Below are 12787 nucleotides of genomic sequence, written 5' to 3' on the forward strand. Positions count from 1 at the left end.
TGTCTTTCAAGGAGTTAATAATCTAGTAGAAGGAAAAAACTATATCTATATCTATATCTATCTATGTCTATCTTCTACCTATCTATCTTCTATCTATCTATCTATCTATCTATCTATCATCTATGTGTCTATCTATATCTTTATCTATCTATATCTTTATCTATCTAGCTAGCTATATCTATCTGTCTAGCTGCCTATCTATCTATGTATCCATCTATCTGTCTATCAATATCTATGTCAGACAATGACAAAAGCTCCAAGAGAGGTTCAGATAGGGCTTTTTGGGCGTTCAGAAGAGGAGACAGTTGGAAGAGTCTGTGATGGGAGTGGAATACTACAGGCAAAGCAGAAGCAGAGTCACAGAGGTAGGTGATCAGGGAGTCTTTATGGTAGGAAGTCAGAGATTCAGTTTGACTTGACTGAAGGGTGTAAGAAGATGAGAGAGCAAGTTTCAGTTGGAAAAGCTTCTTGGGGTCCAAGAATGCCCTCTAATTCTCACTAATCACATATGATCATGTGCATTTCTGAGAGAGGCTACTCAATCACCTATCTTCACAGTTTCTATTTTTTCCCCAATTATTTTTCATTAAGCAGGTACCCTGCTTCCTTTCCACTTCAAATAATTATAAAGATGATTATGGAAATGATAGTAGTGGTGGTGCTAATGATTAGGAGGGAGAAGAGATTCTGTAAAATTTCCTAATCTACCCAGAAATCTTTCCATCTCACTCTGAGAAGAATCCTTGAGATCATCATTCATGAACTGCCGTGGGCCGATTTCCGCTCCCTGGGAGCCCACATGAGAAAACGTGCAGCAGATTCTGGACTGCTTTTGAGAATCAGCAGAGCAGGGCTGCTTGGCAATCCATCTGGAGAACACAGAAGTCACAAAACGGCACACTCAGGTCAGGTCTGAAGGGGACCAAACATCTTCGCGTCTGATGGGACTGAAAACCACTGCTGTTGAGACTGGTTTCCTCCACCATCAGCCTTTCAAAAAAGCACCAAAGAGCGCTATGCTAATAAGGGTGCTTACTCATTTAAATTAGGCAGGCGGACCAGCTAAGTGCATGGCACTGTAGCTACCTGGCAGATGAAGCTTAGCAATAATTCAAGATCATTTCCATAGACCACAAATGTCACCTAACAAAAGGGTGTCTGCTGAAATAGAGTTACAGATGTAAAAGACAAACCTATGGTTACCAGGGGGGAAGAGGGGGGAGGGATAAATTGGGAGATTGGGATTGACATATATACACTACTATATGTAAAATAGATAACTAATAAGGACCTACTGTATAGCACAGGGAACTCCACTCAATACTCTGTAATGGCCCATATGGGAAAAGAATCTAAAAAAAGTGGATATATGTATATGTATAACTGATTCACTTTGCTGTACACCTGAAACTAACACAACATTGTAAATCAACTATATTCCAATTTTAAAAAAGGGTGTTTGCTGCCCAGGCTGCTATGTGGAGAGCAACCTATTCCTCTTGTTCTTTGCCTTCCTTGCTTTCTAGACTCAGCTCAGCTCCCAGACATGTTAGGGAATGACAGGAAAACATCTCTATTCTGTGAAGACCCAGGCACATCTGTACGAGTTTTCTGGGGCTGCCACAGCAAAGTACCACTAACTGGGGGACTGAAAACCACAGCAATTTATTCTCTCACAGTTTTGGAAGAGCATTCAAAGCAGGAGGAACAAAAATGCCAAGGCGCTGAGGTGGGAGCGTGCCTGGCCAGGTGACTGGAGCAGAGAAAGAGAATAAGAGCAGTGAGAGGTGAGGCGAGAGTTCTGTGTTGCCCAGTACTGGTCAGGTTCCCACACGGGCGGTGATGAGGAGTCAGGGAGTTCATTAAGAAAGGGAGAGAAATTCAGGACGTCAAGGCCAAGCCTCCTTTCTTTACACATAGCATCCACTCTGTGGGAATTCCTAGGCATCCTTCCAAACCAGCCTGCGCCCACCTCCCCTGCTTCTGCCCCCTCCCCCCCTTCTCTTCCATCACCTCCTTCTTACTGGGCATCTGCCCCATCTACACACAGGACACCTCTTGATCTCTTTTATACCAAACCATCCAAGGCACATATGTCTAGAAAAGCACCTAGCACGTTGCTATAGACACATTAAGCACTGAATGGTGTTTCCCTTCTTACCACAAGTGTAGGGATTTTCACTGCAAATCAAATTGGAACTGAGTTTTCAGAGAAGACCTAGTTTATGTGCAAAGACATAAAGATGTAACAGCATCCTTACAAAGAGCTCTCTTGCTAATGATAAGTCGTAGGCAAGAATGTATTCCTGACATTTTCATCTTCCCAGACCAGAGATAGAATATGATCAAGGGGGGAAAGGGGGGAAAGTGGTGAGCAGTTTTATAAGGATCTTTTTGGTTCCATTCTTCTTCCAGATGAAATCTGTATTCATGGGGCAAAAGGAAGAAATTCACACAGAGTAAAATAGACTTCATGGATGTCCACAGGTGTATGTGCCCTGACTTCTGTCCAAGCCAAGTCTTAGCTATGGAAAATATACCTTTTCTATAAAGGATCTAAGGAATTCTAAAGGGCTCCAAGGGGATATAGGAAGGTTTGTGTATGCGAGTGTGTGCATGTGGAGGGAGGAGAGACTGAGTTCTTGTATGTTGGAGATCAGGGGACGGAAGAGGTTGGGGGAGGCGGGCAGGGGGGCTGGATCAAGAAAGTTTAACAGGCATTTGACTGCTTAGCCAAATATAGAAGCGGTACCTAGAGAATGATGTCATTATATGGGAAGGGGATTGTTTGTAAGTGGAACACTTCAGACTAGGAGGTTTCAGCACCTGCTTTAATCAACCTTACTACTATTTTTATGACGATTTACACTTACAGAAGTTTGAGTAGTTTTCTCGAGTTCCTTCCCTTTGCTTATAGTTTGGAATTTTTCCATGTTTTTGGACCCAAATAAATGCAGCTGTTTGCTCTGTGAGAGCTGTGGAAAACATATATTTATGCTGCATTTGTGATATAGAGAATGTTCAATTGAGACTGAATTTGGCGTCTTGCCTTATGTTTCAACTTTCCTTTTAAATAACATAAGGACCTTCATTCATGCAAATAATGCTATTGACTCATCAGCATGGTACAGCAAAAGAATGGGGGTCTGGGCTTAAAAACCGAATTTCAGTTCTGCTGCATCAGGAATGACCTTACTGGATGGCAGATTACATTTTCAAAAGATGGCCTCAAAATCTCACATCCCATGTACTCCTTTACCATGTGACCTTGACACTCTCCCATCAAGAGGAAGAGTCTATGTCCTTTCCTTTAGAAACCAAATGGGCTGTGACTTCCTTATAACCAATGGAATGTGGCAGAAGTGCCCATACATGACTTCTGAAACGGTGTCATAAAAGGCAGTGCAGCTCCTGCCTGTTCACCAGAGAATTTGTACCTGGAGCCAGGCTGCCATGTAAGAAGTTGACTATCCTAAGGCTGCCATGCTGTAAGGGAGCTAAGCAGGGTGCAGTAGCCACATGTGGACCCTCCAGTTAAAAGTCCTGGTCTTTGAGTTCTCCCAGCCCAGGTGACAGACATATGATTGAAGAAGCCTGCAGATGATCCAAACTCCCAGTCATGGAGTAACTCCCAACCTTCAAGTGTTTCCAGTTGGGGCTCCAGACATGCAGGAGACAAGCTATCCCTGCCATGCCCTTTCTGAATCCCTGACCCAAATTATCCGTTGGCATAGTATTTTATGCCACTAAATTTGGAAGTAATAGGAATAGAATTGGCATCAACAGAAACAGAAAATTTGGAATCTGGAAATGGGGGCTACTGTAACAAAAAACTAAAACCTGTGGCATTAGCTTTGGGACCCAGTGGAAGATGGGTCCCAGAAGCCCCTTGTGAAGGCAGTTAGGGCAAGCTGGAAGAGCCTCAAGGAGAGCGGTGATGAGGGTTTAAAGGAAACTGAGGGACATGTTATCAAAAACTGAAGGAAAGGAGATCCTTGTTATGTAGTGGAAGAATTTCGGCAAAACTGTTCCCTGTTATAATGTATAAAGTAAAAAATATATCTAGTAAATTGATTTCCAGGCAGCGTACTGAGGGTGCTGCCTGACTTCTTCTAGTTGCCGATAACAAAATGAGAGAGGAGTGAGATAGGCTAAAGAATAAATTCTTAAGTTTTCAAGTGTAATTTGGAGACTATATAGAGGTCCCAGAATAGTCTCTTCAGCTAGAAAGTATGTCAAAGTAAGAAGTGGCTTCTGGGAAAATATAGATTCAAGACATGGCTATAAGATCCTTTGTTTAAATCTCAGAAAGATCTAAGGTGCTACCTCAGAGATTCTTCCAGGAAGATAAAAGTCCTTCTAAGGATCTTACTGTGTATCTTGTAGAACTTCTTCATTAAAAAATAAGACTTCTAAGAATCTTGAGGGTATTGTCTCACAATAGCCACACAAGGGCCCGAGAGAGAAGGGCCTGACTAAAAGAGATTTGTAAATGTGGTTTTGTCTAATGCAGTAGATTACATATTGATACACACATACAAATTATATATTTGATACAAAAAAACCCCACGAAGTTTTTTTAAAACTATGCAGCTTTGACTGAAAGGAATAGAGAGAGTATAAAATGAAAAGAGGTTTTTTTGACTCCCAATCTTTTAAGGACAAGAAGCAGGCTGAAAAGGCTATTCAAATTCATGCACAAGTCATTCCTTATGGAAAAGGAGGGATAACTCAGAGGGCAGAACCAAGAGCCACAAAGAAAAACCCAGAGAGTAGAGCTAAGTCCTGATATGAGCCCAGATTTCAGAATTGTTATGGACCAGTGACCACTGATGCCTTCTGTTTTCCCTACTTTTGAATGGGAATGTTGACAGCAGTTATACAACACCTGTCCTACTCTTGTATGCTGCTTGTATGTGGGAGAGACAACTCATCTCTTTAGTTCATAGATGTACAGTTTAAGAGGATTGGTACTTAAGGAGGTCAACTTAAAAACTGTACCTGAGGACCATCAATCCACACTTGGACTTGACTTTTTTTTTTTTTTATAAATTTATATATTTATTTATTTATTTTTGGCTGTGTTGGGTCTTCGTTTCTGTGCAAGGGCTTTCTCTAGTTGCGGCAAGCGGGGGCCACTCTTCATCGCGGTGCGCAGGCCTCTCACTATCGCGGCCTCTCTTGTTGCGGAGCACAGGCTCCAGACGCGCAGGCTCAGTAGTTGTGGCTCACGGGCCCAGTTGCTCCGCGGCATGTGGGATCTTCCCAGACCAGGGCTCGAACCCATGTCCCCTGCATTGGCAGGCGGACTCTCAACCACTGCACCACCAGGGAAGCCCCTGGACTTGACTTTTAAGATGAGATTCTGGACTTATACAACTGATGCAATAATGGGATATGACTTTGTGCATCTTGGGAGAGAGGTGATCCATTTTGCATGTGCAATGGGCATTGTGGCCAGTGGGTGTGGTCACTGTATTTCCACCATGTTTGCTGGAATAGTCATCCTTGCAACTCCACAGCCCCATGTGAGAAATCCCCACCCTGAGGCTGCCGTGCTATGAGAAAGAAAATCTACACGGAGAGACCACATGTAGGCACTCTGGTCAACAGTCTTAGTCTTAGAGTCCTCTAAGACTCTAAGACTAGAGCCTTAGGGGACCCTAGTCCTCTAAGACTAGAGGACTTAGTCTTAGAGGACTAAGACTCAGGCATGCAAAAGAATGAGCCTTCAGATGATTTCTGACCCACTGTTGAGTCACTCTGCCTTTGAATCTCTCCAGCTGAGACCCCAGGCATCACGGAGGAGAACAAGCTGGCCCTGCTGTGCCCTTTCTGAATCCCTGAACACAGAATCCGTGAACATAATGACATGTTTTACATCACTAAGTTTGGGATGGTTTGTCTTGCAGCAACAGTGACTGCTGCAAGAGAGCCCCGGACCTCGTTTTGTTTTCACATTTGTAATTTGAAGAATTTGGTCTACATGACTTGCAAGATCCTTTTTCAGTTATAAGAACTTGAAAATCTGATCTTATCACTATATGGCTTAAAAGCCTTTGGGTCAGATTGCTGGCTGTTCCCCTCACCCCAAATCTGTTTTCTTCTTTATGGTCACATGACCCCTCTGTTATTTCCCAGGCTCCTTTACAGTGGTACGTGACCATGATTCTAAGTTCTCATTGAGGGAACATGAGTAGAATGGATATCTACCACTTCCCTCTCACTCGCTTAGAAGAAAATCACAGGCCCTGGACTTTTTTCCCTTCCCACAAGCTGGAACACAGTTAGGCCAGCAACTCAGCTTCAAACCTGCACTTGAGGATGGTGTCCTAGGTGAAGGAAGAACCATAACATGTCAGGAACCCAGGGCCCTGAATGGCTTTGGGAGCAGGGCTGCCTGCCAGCCTGTCATGTGCAGGAGAAATTAAATTCTTTCTTATTCAAGCCACCATGTATTTGGGTCTCTGTGACTGAAGTTTCACTTTAATCCTAATACACCCTTCAAGGACTCCCAGTGCTTGTGTGACAAATGCCAACTTCCTTAACGTGGCTAAGGCTCTGGTCCTGCCTCCAGCCAGATCTCCTGTCACTCACTTCCCTGCTCTTTGGTTAAGCCAACTGTATGAAGTTCTTTGTTCTCATGCTGTTGTCTCTGCATGGTTGGCACATCCTCTTGCCTAGCTAACTTTTACACACCCCCAAGGTCTTGCTTTAAATGACACTTAACTTAGATTCCCTATCATGTTCTCTCAAAGCATCCCTGTATTTTTCTTTCATAGCACTTACCACCTTGCTACTTAAATAATCCTTTGCATAGCTGTTTGATATTTGCTTCACTATGACATTGTAGACATCATAGGGACAAGGTTCATGTCCTTCTTGTTTCTTGCTCTATTCCCAGTTTCTAAACTGTGCCTGGCACATAGTAGGTACTCAAAGAGTATTTGTTGAATTTTATTGAATGAACTTGTAAGATAGCTGGGCAAGTTTTGCAGTTTAGGCTTGTGGCCAGAGAAGTAAGCAAAAGATGAAACTGCCCATATGGGTATCAAGTTACGACCTTGGCTTCATAGTTATTACGCTCACAAATCAGCTGAGCTCACCCCTACCAGGCTATGGGCCTCCCGAGTTTGCTCTCTACAGGCCATCTTGACTGTCATCAGGGATACTTCTGATAATAGAATCTCTCTCTTTAAAAAATTGGTTTATGGATGAAAAAGTCCCAAGTATATAGGATGCTGAGTTTAGCAGAATCTGTATGTAAATTGGTATTTTGCTGGTGATCAATCTTGTGCTAAAAATGGAAAATCAATAAAAAAAAGAAAATCTAAGGGGAAAAATAAGTTGTAGACATTTTTGGTCCAATGAGTTTCCCAGTCCGAGGACACTGCATCTGAAACCAAGGTTACTGTCTGTTTCAAAGGCATGTACGAAAGCAGACCAGACGACCATCTCACATACAGAGAGTAGAACTAAAGCTCCCAGTGAGAAAAGAGTTTCAGATAGCACTTCCTGGGAAAGGCCTTTGCAGTAACTCCTTGAGACTAAGAAGGGGCTCATTGTACATGAACTGCAGTTCCAGGGTCTCTCGGACTGCAGAGTTCACTGAATGGCTGAAGGGACAAGGACTGACCTCATGCATCCGGCAGGGATTGCAGAAACAGCAAGGGCCCAAGGACACTGAAATAGCGTGAAAAAGAATAAAAATGAGCAAAGAACCCTGAGAAAACCATAATTCAAAAAGAGTCATGTACCAAAATGTTCATTGCAGCTCTATTTACAATAGCCAGGACATGGAAGCAACCTAAATGTCCATTGACAGATGAATGGATAAAGAAGATGTGGCACATATATACAATGGAATATTACTCAGCCATAAAAAGAAATGAAATGGAGGTATTTGTAATGAGGTGGATGGAGTTAGAGTCTGTCATACAGAGTGAAGTAAGTCAGAAAGAGAAAAACAAATACAGTATGCTAACACATATATACGGAATCTAAGTGAAAAAAAAAAAAAAGGCCATGAAGAACCTAGTGGCAAGACGGGAATAAAGACACAGACCTACTAGAGAATGGACTTGAGGATATGGGGAAGGGGTGGGGTGAGATGTGACAGGGTAAGAGAGTGTCATGGACATATATACACTACCAAATGTAAAATAGATAGCTAGTGGGAAGCAGCCGCATAGCACAGGGAGATCAGCTCGGTGCTTTGTGACCACCTAGAGGGGTGGGATGGGGAGGGTGGGAGGGAGGGAGATGCAAGAGGGAAGAGAAATGGGAACATATTGTATATGTATAACTGATTCACTTTGTTATAAAGCAGAAGCTAACACACCATTGTAAGGCAATTATACTTCAATAAAGATGTTTAAAAAAAAAAAATGAGCAAAGAACACCTCGTCTCAGAGCCTTCAACTGGACATCAGAAGGGGTTGGCATAATGGAAAGATATGGACTGCGTGGGGAGAAGGGCAAACGTCGCTGAGTCATTATCAATTCACACTACTTCTGATTGAAGTAAAGGGGGCCTTGGCAATGGTGAAGCATGAATTGGGGAGCTAGTTGACCTATACATCATGAACTTTCTCCAGATAATTTATGTAGACACCTAATTGACTTTGTTACACAGAGATGAGGAAGTCGCATTAAAAAAAAATTGTGTTCCTCCCCCCAAATTCCTATGTTTGAAGTCCTAACCCGCAGTACCTCAGAATGTGACCTTATTTGGAAATAGGGTCATTGCAACTGCAATTAGTTAAGATAGGGTCATACTGGAGTAGGGTGGGCTCCTAATCCAATATGACTGGTGTCCTTATGAAAAGGAAAATTTTGACCACAGAGACAGACAGGCATGGAAGGAAGACGGTGTGAAGAGACACAGGGAGGGAATGGCCTCTAAAGCCAAGGAAGGAGGCCTGGAACAGATCTTTCCCTCACAGTCCTCGGAAGGAACCAACACAGCTGATTTTGATTTCACACTTCTGGCCTCCAGTTCTGCTAGACAATAAAGCTCTGTTGTTAAAGCCACCCAGTCTGTGGTCCTTTGTTAGAGCAGCCCTAAAATACTAATATAGTAGCTTAGTACAATAGCAGAGCGCATGGAGCTAGAAGGCAGTCTAGTCCTGGATCCACCCCTCACTAGCTATGTGACTTTGGTCAAGTCATTTAAAAACTCTTTAAAATTCTCAGCTTCTTTTTCTATCAAATGCAGGTAATCAAGAGTGATATTCAAAATACCTAACGGCCCATAAAGCACTCTGTAGAGGCTGCCAATCCCATAAGTGGCCACAGTGCCTCCAGCACATTAGTTCTTGAAGATCCATCCATCTATCCATCCATCCATTCATTCATTCTTGAAGATTCTTGGTTAGATGGGCACCAAGCACTTACCTGCTGAGGCACCAACACAACTACCAAGCTCTGTCTACCCCTTCAGCATGCGGTCAGCTCAGAAGAGGGAGACACGTACGGATGGGAGCCAAGGTGGGGGAAGCATACAGGGCTTCAGACATGATGGGGGTTCCCCTTGGCTGTGCCCCCACCTGGGTCCCTCTTGGTCTGCGGTGTTCAGTGGGGAAGAGGTATAAAGGTCAGTGGTTTATTTCAGGGGCACAGAGCAGCTGTTATTTACCAACTCATATGGAAGTATTTTACAATTTCAACAACTAATAGGGCCTTCCTGGCTTTTACCTACTGAATATCAGGCCTGGGATAATTACAGATAATTATACAGTTTTGTGAAGATCAGATGAGGTGACACATGTCAAGTATTTAGCAAAGTGCCTGGAATATGGTAATTGCTCAATAAATGCTAGCTTACATTATTACTGAGAAGAATGGTATTTAAATAGAGCTCAAAACACACTTATTAAGCACCTATTATGGTTTGTTGCATAGTAATAGATAACCAGAATTCTGCTCTTCAGGAACCTCAAGCTTTAGAGCATTGTGAAGCAGCCAGGGCATGGGAATTGGAAGTTCTGGACTCTGGCCACAGCTCTGTCCCTAACGAGCTCTGTGACCTTGGGCACAGTGTTTTATCACTCTGGGCCTCTACTTCTTCTCTTGTATAGTAAGGGGTCCAGCTATCTAAGATTCCTTGTCTTTGTAACACTTTATGGTGCTGTAATCTTTCTTCGATGATATTAACAGTACCTTCACTACCCTTTTGTACAGAGTTCCACCCAAATGTAAAAATAGGCTGAATTCGTGGAGTCATAGACCTTCAAGGTCATCTGGCCTGATCTGCTCATTGTACAGTGAAGTCACAGAGAGATGAAGGTACCCCAGCTCCCAGGGTCACTGCTCCAACCCACTGCTCCCTTTTGAAAGTATTTTTTGTCCAATTAAAACTTTCCTTAACCTTAGAAAGGGGTCACTGCTTCTTGTTTTTCAAATGTTCTGGGACTTGATGAGTAAACTCACCAACTCATGCTTTCTGTGTCTTTGTCGCCTTTGATCTTGCCCTCTCCCAGCTTTCCAAATGGACCTGGTTTTTCTTTTTTGTGTTTTTTATTTTTTCAAGTATTTTTTAAAAACTTTTTTTTATTATGGTAAAATATATATTATATAAAATTTGCCATTTTAACCATTATAAGCGTACCAAATGGACCTGGTTTCATGGTTCATTCCCAGTTCCTGAAGATACTGACTATATGATGTATCATAGTTGAAGGGTCCAATTCTGGAATATTTCTCCATGTTCTGCAGTGTTCAGCTGCTTGGGGAACTCAGCTACTAGACTAGGAGCCTCGAGGATGGAGTGGGTCTTAGCCTCGTTGTCCTCCCCACTGACTAGCTCAGCATTTAGGACAAGCTCAAGAAATGTTTGTCGAGTGAATAAACAACCCTGCATGTTAAAGGAGACCCTCCTCAGACTCACTCGTATCACCTTAAGATTATTTTTCCTGTCTCACGGGAACAACCAGTGTTAATAAACGGCAATCATTGTGTCACATGTGGGCGTATAAGGGGCATATATGTGCCTCTCTCCCCAAAGGTAAACTACTCAGCGGAACAGCAGGGGCACGATAAGCTCGTAAATGCCCTTGTTGACAGTCTCTCTTTAGACATCATGTTTACTTGCCATGTTGTGTTCCTGTTAGAGAACAAAGAGAAATTTGCCCTTCGGTGACTGAATGAGGTCAAAGCATTATAAACAGTGTCACCAAGGGCTGACAGTTTCTACCCCGTGGATGTAATACAAGTGAGCAGATCACTGCCATCCTTGGAAACATTTGCTCAAATACACCCACAAACCATGGCTGTGGGCTGTAGGCAAACGCCTCTGTCTGCCCCCAGACCAGCTGAGCACGGCAGCTCGGGACCTCACAACTGTTTGGATATTGAAAGGAATCCCTCCTTTGGTGGAAAGCAAGAACCAGTGCCAGTAAACTTTATCTCTAACAGGAATGAAGGGGCACTAAAACCATTTGGTCTGGCTTTGTATCTTGGTCTCTTGAATTTCCTGTCTCATTGCAACTGCAAGTTGCAGAGCAAGGCCTGGCTCAGAGAAGCTATTCCTAAGCTGTGAAAAGTTCTCTTGGCTGTCAGGGTCACGGCCAAGCCAGAGAGGCTGCTGCCAACTGGGAGAGGCACATCATTAGACAAATGCCATGACCTGGTATGAGGGGGAAAGATAGAAATCAACACCCAGTGTTCGGAAGGACAGCCTAATGGACAATAAATGTTTGACCAGCTGCATCCATTTGTATGGAATGCCACCTTTTCACCCTCTCTAGCAAATTGTTTTCTCTCTTTCTTTCTTTTTCTTTTTCTTTTTCTTTTTTTAACCCCAGCCCCCTGATTCTTCCACAGTACAGGAGGAAAAACACCTGTGTCACTTCACTAGCGAGCTCCGTGCACACAGTAGGTCCTAGATAATGTTAATTCTCTTCTTTGTTTTCCTCCCTTTTCATTGAAATAAGCCTGCTCTTCTCCACTGGGTAAAAATTCTTCCCCCCACCCTAAGACAAAAATCAGATAGGAAGACAGTGTAGGTGATCCTATTTTAGACAGTCATCAGCCTTTTTTTTTTTTTTTTAACTAAGCCTTGCAGAGCGACGGGGTCAGTCCCTCTCTTGGCCTGTAGGAGAGGCCAGTGGCCCCCAAGTCAGACGTTTCTATTTTCAGCTCCCCAAGTCCAGAGAGTGGTAACCTCCGCCTGGGTGAGGGCCGAGCTGCAAACCCGCCAGCAGCACGGGCCTGCAGCCGCTCTCTGCATTTCCATTTCCATAAATTTACATCAAATTTGTGCTGAGTCATAGCCCCCCATGCAGAAGAAATGAAATACATTATCAATAAGTACAACAAATTTGAATAATCTGAGAGCAGACTGACTTTCCCTGTCTCTTTTCCATTTAACTGCTTCCTTGGGCTACAGCTCACTCCACTCCCCCCACGGGCCAGGGTTGGATTTACTCCCATCTACTGCTGCGTCCAAAGTTTTCCACTCTTCTCTTGTGGGTTTTTTTTTTTTTTAATGCATATATACATTCTTTTTTATATTCTTTTCCATTATGGCTCATCCCAGGACGTTGAATATAGTTCCCTGTGCTATACAGTAGGACCTTGTTGTCTATCCATTCTGTATGCAATAGTTTGCATCTACTAACCCCAAACTCCAGTCCATCCCTCCACCACCCTCCTTGGCAACCACAAATCTGTTCTCTGTGTCTGTGAGTCTCTTTCTGCTTCGTAGATAGGTTCATTTGTGCCATATTTTAGATTCCACATAAAAGGGATATCATATGGTATTTGTCTTTCTCTTTCTGACTGACTT

This window comes from Balaenoptera acutorostrata, chromosome 5 (assembly GCF_949987535.1).
Source record: "Balaenoptera acutorostrata chromosome 5, mBalAcu1.1, whole genome shotgun sequence".
In the NCBI taxonomy this organism is placed as follows: Eukaryota; Metazoa; Chordata; class Mammalia; order Artiodactyla; family Balaenopteridae; genus Balaenoptera; species Balaenoptera acutorostrata.